We start from the raw sequence: 7,744 nt of genomic DNA, 5'->3' as shown, positions 1-7,744 counted from the left end.
AAAAACTGTCGAAACACCCTTCACCACCTCTGCCATCTACTATCCCACACCTGCTCAAGACATGCCATACACCAGTCTTCAAGGTGAGTAAAGCCAGGAGGGGAGGAGTGAGATCAGCACTCAGAGCAGACACAGCTCAACCTTTCAGCAGTGGATGTCCTCAGGGAGAAAGGATGGGAGTCCTGAGTGCTCAGCCTTGGCCTGGCTCACCATCCTCAACGTCCATCTCAAAAGTAAGAAACATGCATGATAGGGGCTGACATCCATCCTTCATTAAGACATGATCAGCAACCACACCATAGACACACACGTCACTGCCTACGCCAATCAGTGCCATGCTCCATCACACTATAATCACCTCCTTTCTATGATAGTGCTCAGGGATCTAGAAGACATCAAGAATTTTATATTTGGTTAGCACTTGATTTTCTCTGAGTTGAAATCGGATACCTGAGCAACACAACTGCAAATATCTCTCTCTCTCTCTCTCTCTCTCTCTCTCTCTCTCTCTCTCTCTCTCTCTCTCACTCACTCATACTTACTCACTCTCTTGCTGTATCTTCTCTTATTCTCTTTCTTTTTCTCTGTGATTCTTCAGTGTTGACACAAGTCCATGATCATGTACCCATGTTCTCTATAACAAAGTCACACTCAAGCCACAATATTTCACTTTCTTCAAGTAATTTTCATATCACTTATAACACGTCTGTGAAATGGGAGCTTGAGGAAAGTTGGGGTTCTTAAATGGCTTGCATTTCAGGAGTGAAGGACTGGGTTTGCACACTGAAAACCCAAAAAATCCAAACATCTGGTTGCACATGAGTAATGCCACTACTTGAAAGAAGTCAACAGGTTGTGTAAGTTTTGGAAATTATAGACCAGACAAACTGCCTAATGGCACACTTCCAAATAACTGAGAGGAACTGTTTCAAAGTCAAAAGGAGGACAAGGAAGGACCACACACCAAGAGAATTCTGTAACCTCCCCATGACCACTATGCATGCTCACACCAATAAATGATATGGAACACACAAACATCTGAGAAAACAAGACATTGCGTGGTCACCAGAAACAACTGAGTAGTTACTAAGTGTCTGTAAACAGAGATGCTACACTTGCCACTCAAGCAGAGTTCATAGGAATGCCTGGCACACTGCTACAGGAGCCTGAGTGCTGAGGTCCACTGAAAGGAGGGGATCATCTCACTTACCAGGCACTGACTCCTTCCTTGACTCTTTTCCAGTGGTGGAAATGGAGAGGGCCCTTGGATAGATATCTTCTGGCCAGACACTCTGTCTGCTGCAGAGTCCTGACTTCTGAAATGCCTGAACCCAGGATACTCGGATGAAGATATCACCTGTTGATGGGGACAGGTCATTAACTGCCCTTATTCACAGTCCTTCAGAATTCCTGGCCTTACCTCCAGCTCCAAGCCTGGAACAAACAGAGAATAGCAATGTGGAAGAGATGACTGCTGAGCAATCAAAGCCTCTGAATGCCTATGAGGGCAGTACAGAAAACCAAGGCTCATCACTTCTCCCTCTAGCACACTCTGACATGCAGCAGCCCCTGAACTACACTGATGCTGGGAGATTAAGGTAGAAGCCAGATTCTGATAATGCCATCTTGGGAAGCAACAGCCTTGGTCTAGGAGAGCCTGGGTCTTTGTAGAGTGTCATGGTCTCAAGCATGACGTGGAAGACATGACTACAGTGCTGTCAGATATTCACCTTCCCCAAATCTTAAACTCCCTCACTGACCTAGACCACCGGGAAAATCCCACAGCAATCCATTCCAAAGACTCCACAGTCATCAGGAAGGATCAGGCCCAGGAAAGTTCCAGCATCACTGGACTCTGAAAAAGTGAACAAGAAAGACCAGAAAGTATCTCATCTGCTTCATGGACCTCTTCAGGACCAAATCCAGCACCAGGACCTGGTGGAGGGAGCAGAGGCTGGAAACAATGCTGGGGCCAGTGAAGGGGATATTGACAACATGGACAACAAACACTTGGAGGGCAAAGCTCAGAAATCTGCACCCAGCAGGCCCAGGGTAGCTAGGGTGCAGGGACAAGACAAGACCAAGAGGACCAGAGAAAACAACTTCAGCAAAATACAGCAGCTGAAGCCATCAAGTCACAGAGTCAAGACACAAGAGAAGCCCACCATCCCCAAGACCAAGAGGAAGAGGAATCCACCCGAGCTTAGCAATGACGCCTTTAAAAAGCCTCAAACTCACCTCGGAAAGTACATAATGGGCATCCACTCAGGTCATTCACCCACAGGGGAAGAAGAATAATGACAAAACTGGCATCTCCTCCTCCCGGACTCTGCTAAACTTCAGCAGCAACAAAGATGTCTGGACAGGCCCAGCCACCTCATCCCTTCTGGATGTGCCATGTGATGGCCGGGGTCCCGGTAAAACCCTGAGCAATGCTCAGAGACCAGAGAGCAATGCTCACAGGGAGTGTCCATCTCCATCCCAGTATGAGCTGCCCCCACCTGGGAAGGTCAAGTTAGTACCTCTGCCTTTTCCAGCCCTGGACAAGCAGCAAGCCAGACTGGTTTCTAGAAAGCCTCTCTCCCTGGCTTCACGCAGGCCCCCTGCAGTATACCATGGGAGGCCTCATTCCCACTCGGCTCAGCCTACCACCCTCAAGCCATCTAAACCAGCTCATGCCAGCACTTCTTTGGTGGCCTCTGACAAGACAGTTCTGCCTATTGCTACCAGTGCCACACGAGCTAACATAACCAACCCCATCCAGTCTTGCCCTGGGCCTCATCCAGCTCTCTGTAGGCCAGTATCCTACAGGGCATCAGCTCACCCTTCACTACAGAGGGAGCTTATTTCTGCTGCCAGGAAAAAGGCCCCATCACCTCCAAAATCTCAAATCCATTATCTGGTGAAAGATTTTGGCCGCCAACCAATTCCATGGAGTAAAGTCGACATTCCAGGGCCAGTCATCTCACAGCCCATCACAGAAGAGCACAGACCAGAGAGGGAGGCCATGAAGAGGCAGGCTCAACAGAAGAGAGAGAATGCTGCCAAGTACACCTCTCTGGGAAAACCACAGCTCTTCCTTCAGAGGCAGAAGGATATAGAAATTTCTAGATATTATGACTATGTCATATAAGTCCTAGCCTAGATTTTGGAACACAGTGCTATTCAACACAGACAAGGTGAGATATAGACATAGATATACATGTATACGTTGGATTAAAATCTTGGTGAGTGTGTAGATAAGTAGGTACATATGGAGTTAAGGAGATTAATTGGTAGATCCAGGGATTTATATATAAATGGTCAGACAGTTTCTATACTTGTAAATATTTGAAGACACTAAAAGTGTTTGGAGAAATTAAGTCAGTTATATCATCCATTAGTAAGTATATATAGAAGGCTTTGATGGTTTCTTCACACCTTTGCTATTGTTCTTTAATGTTTCCAAAGTAGAAATATGTGTTACATAAATTCATCATATGCTAGAAATCACTGCTAGTGTTATTTAAGATAAAAGTAATTAGTCAAAACCTGTAGTGGTTATAAAATTATTCTCCTTGAATTTTATTTTCATTATACTGGTTTTTGAACTTGGTATGTTTCCTATAGTGTATAGTGTATAGTGAACACACTCCTGTTCTTCCAACACTTCCTTCCAATTTTAACCACTTAGCCTAGTCCTTTAATCATTACTGGTCTGGGACAGATATCCTCCTAAAATTTCATTAAATGAAATATAGGATTCCATGTATACACTATCAAGCACCCACCTTAAAGAGAAAATATACAAGGTTGAACATCTTCCTGAGAAGGGATTCATTCATAACAATGTATGTCTGAAGTTGTATCCATCTTTGAAATCATCCTTTTAATACTTTAATTTTTTTTGTGTGTGTTTTTGTGTGTCATCCATCACTATGTATTTCCCTGATTCCTCTTCAATCAGAACATCTTAATGTGCTTATTATCTTTTTATTATATCAGAGTAGAATGTCTTTTTCTTTGTCCTTTACTACCTGGGTTGCCTGATTTCTTATGATTTATGTATTTTATCTAATTCTATATAATCTAGATATTAATACACTTACTGAGGTAGCAATAGCAAAGATGTCCTCCTGTTCTCTAGGACCCCCTCTCAAATATCTGTTTCTTTTTCTAGTAACAAATGCTTTACTTCCCTGAGAAACCATCTGTTAACTACAACCAGGAATTCTTGAGAAGCTGGTGTGTTGCTCCATCCTGGCCTGTCTCTGAACATTCAACACCTTGACATACTTTGTACTCTAATACCATCGGGGTTACTCACACTATGGCCTCTGAGGCATTTGGCATTTCATTTTACAGTGTGACACATAGGAAATATAACTCATTTGTTTATTAGTTTGCTTTTAGATTCTTGAGACAGGTTTTCTCTCCATAACCTTGCATGTTCATAAACATGTTTATCAGACTAGCTTTGAAATGACTAACATCAGCCTGCCTCCACCTTTGCCACTATCTCTGCCTTTGCAACTGCCCTGCCCCTGGCCCTGCCTGAAGACTGCTGAGACTAACAGAATGCTTGCACAAACTAAATGGAATCAAGTTTCTTTCTGTTTATATGAATATCCAGATTTCCAAGCATAATTGGATGAAGAGGACATGTGTAAGCCAAGGTGCATTTTTGGTACCTACTCAAAATCCCAAGAGACTTAACTGAATGTGTTTACAACTGGAACTCAACTTTGACTGATGTTTCTGAATATCTGCAGCTGTGGCAGAGATCCTACTAATGTCATCCAGCTGTTGTAGGGGCCTAAGTACAGATGTGCACTGAGAGGAGGGGACATCCCACTTACCAGGGACTGACTTCTTCCTTGACTCTTTTTCAGTGGTGCAAAGGGAGACTTCTCTGGGAATCACACATCAATCCAGACACTCCCTCAGCTGCAGAACAGATCTCTGCTACTCCTGCACCCTGGATTACCAGATAAGGACACCAATTATTGATGGGGACAAGTCATTAACAGTCCCCAATCACAACGTACAAAATTCCTGGTATTGCCACAGGCTCTATGCCTGGAACAGAGAATGACAACCTGCATGAGATGGCAGCAAATCTTTCAATGCCTCTGGATGCCTATGAGTGCATGAAAGAAAACCAAGACCCATCTCTCCTCCCTTTAGCACACCCCGACATGCAGCATCCCTTGCACTTCACTGATGCTGGGAGCCTAGGGCAGAAGCTGGCTTCTGACAATGCCACATGGGAAAGCACAAGTCTTGGTCATGATGAGCCTGGGACTTGCACAGTGTGTTGGCCTCCAGCATAGACTTGCAGGCATGACTACCCTGATGGCAGAAGTTCACCTCCCCAAATGATCAACTCCCTCTCTGAACTAAAACAATTCCAGTTTCCCACAGCCACCCAATACAAAGGCTCCATAGTCATCAGGAGGAAACAGGCCCAGTAAAGATAAGGTGTCCTCAGCACACCCTTAAACCAGTTGAGGATGAAGGAAGAGAAAGTTTCTAATCTGCTTTATGGAGCTACTTGGGGCAGAATCCAATGTCAGGATCTGGTGGAGGGAGAGAGGCTGGGACCAGTGTTGTGGCCAGACAAGGGGCTATTGACAACATGGCCAAGCAAATAGAGGACAAAGCTCAGAAAGCCACACTCTGTAGGCCCAGCAGACCTAGGGTTCATGGGCAAGACCAGACCAAGAGAACTAGAGAAAACAACTCCAAGAAAGTTGCGGGAGCTGAGGCCATCAAGTCACAGAGTCAAGGCAGAAGACAAGCCCACTGTCCTCAACAACAAGAGGAAGCCCGATCTACCTGAGCTCAGCCATGATACCTTTAAAAAGCCTCAAACCAACCTCAGCATGCACATGCTGGAGTCTGTGACGGTCTGTCACTCACTGTGGAAGAAGGGAGAGAAGAAAACTGGCATCTCCTGAACCTTCAACTCTTTGTGCTACTCTGTGCTCTAATAGTATCAGAGTTTGTTACACTTTGGCCTCTGAGGCATTTGGCATTATCTTTTTCCAGGGTTAAATATAGTAAAGAGAATTCATTTATTTATTAACTCACTTTTAGATTCTTGAGACAGGGACCTTCTCCATAGCCAAGCATATCCTGGAACTGGCTGCACCTACCAAGTAATCATTGAACTCACAAAGATCTTTCTGCCTCTGCCTCTGCCTCTGCCTCTGCCTCTGCCTCTGCCTCTGCCTCTGCCTCTGCCTCTGCCTCTGCCTCTGCCTCGCCTCTGCCTCTGCCTCTGCCTCTCCGCCTCTCCGCCTCTCCGCCTCTGCCTCCTGCCTCTGCCTCTGCCTCTGCCTCTGCCTCTCTGCCTCTCTGCCTCTCTCTGCCTCTCTGCCTCTCTGCCTCTCTGCCTCTGCCTCTCTGCCTCTCTGCCTCTCTGCCTCTCTGCCTCTCTCTCTGCCTCTCTCTCTGCCTCTCTCTGCCTCTCTCTGCCTCTCTCTGCCTCTCTGCCTCTCTGCCTCTCCTCTGCCTCTCTGCCTCTCTGCCTCTCTGCCTCTCTGCCTCTCTGCCTCTCTGCCTCTCTGCCTCTCTGCCTCTGCCTCTGCCTCTCTGCCTCTGCCTCTGCCTCTCTGCCTCTGCCTCTGCCTCTGCCTCTGCCTCTGCCTCTGCCTCTGCCTCTGCCTCCTCCTCAGCCAATGCCTCAAGAGTACTGGGACTAAAGGAATGCTCCAACAAGCCAAGTGGAATCAAGGTTCTTTCTGTACATGTGGATAACCATGTTTCCCAGCAAGGCTCGATGAAGAGACCATTTCTAATCCATGGTGCATTTTTTTTGCACATACCTAAAATCCAAAGAGACTTAACTGCAAGTGTTTACAACTGGAACTTAACTTGGATTCATTTTTTCTGACAATCTGTTTTGTTTCAGTTGTAGGCTGTACTTGCTACAATGTCTGTGAAGCACTGACCTCTAATGAGGTAGGCTTATGCTATGTTGGGGAATTTTTGCTTTTATGGTAAAGTTTTTATTGCTTTTCTACTTCTAAGAAGTAGGGCATCACAATTTTGCTGAGCGATTGTATTCAAGCTGTCCATAGAGTTTCATCATGTATCTATCTTAAAAATATCTAAACTCCAACTACTGTGTAGGCCCCAAATTGTCCATTCTAATAAAGGCTATGTCCAGTGTCACCCAATTAGAAAATGCTAACAAAGACAGCATGAAAAGATCCCACCTTCTGTATGCAATGATCCTCACAGGGACAATTTTCGATTAACAGAATGATGAATAGTAATGGCTTAGGGAGGCCTCTGGTTTTATCTCTCTCTCTCTGTGGCTTTAACTACAGATTTGGACACTGCCATGAGACTACTGTGCTTCACTTTACACCTTAGGAACAATAGAAAGGCATTTGGACAGATATCTTCCAATCTTGATATTATTATTTTAATCTTTGTTTTCAAATTAAGTATCTCATAGAACAACCCTTATTAAATAAATATCAGGAAGCATTTTTCTTATTAAAGCAATTAACACAATGCTCTTCTTTTATGGAATTCTTCTCAGTGACTATTAATTCTCATTGTACTATTCATTGAACACATTTTTCTTAAAACATTACACTGTATTCTGAGCCCAGAAACTCGGTTACTTACACCTACTCATTCCTTAACTCTCAACACAAATTTTAGCAATTGTTCTGCTCCACAGCATTGCCTCCAATGTCATGAATGGAAACATGTAGGTAAGTGTAATCTAGAATTGATATATAGAGAC

This window comes from Peromyscus eremicus, unplaced genomic scaffold (assembly GCF_949786415.1).
Source record: "Peromyscus eremicus unplaced genomic scaffold, PerEre_H2_v1 PerEre#2#unplaced_91, whole genome shotgun sequence".
NCBI classification, from domain to species: domain Eukaryota; kingdom Metazoa; phylum Chordata; class Mammalia; order Rodentia; family Cricetidae; genus Peromyscus; species Peromyscus eremicus.
This window is presented reverse-complemented; position numbering follows the sequence as displayed.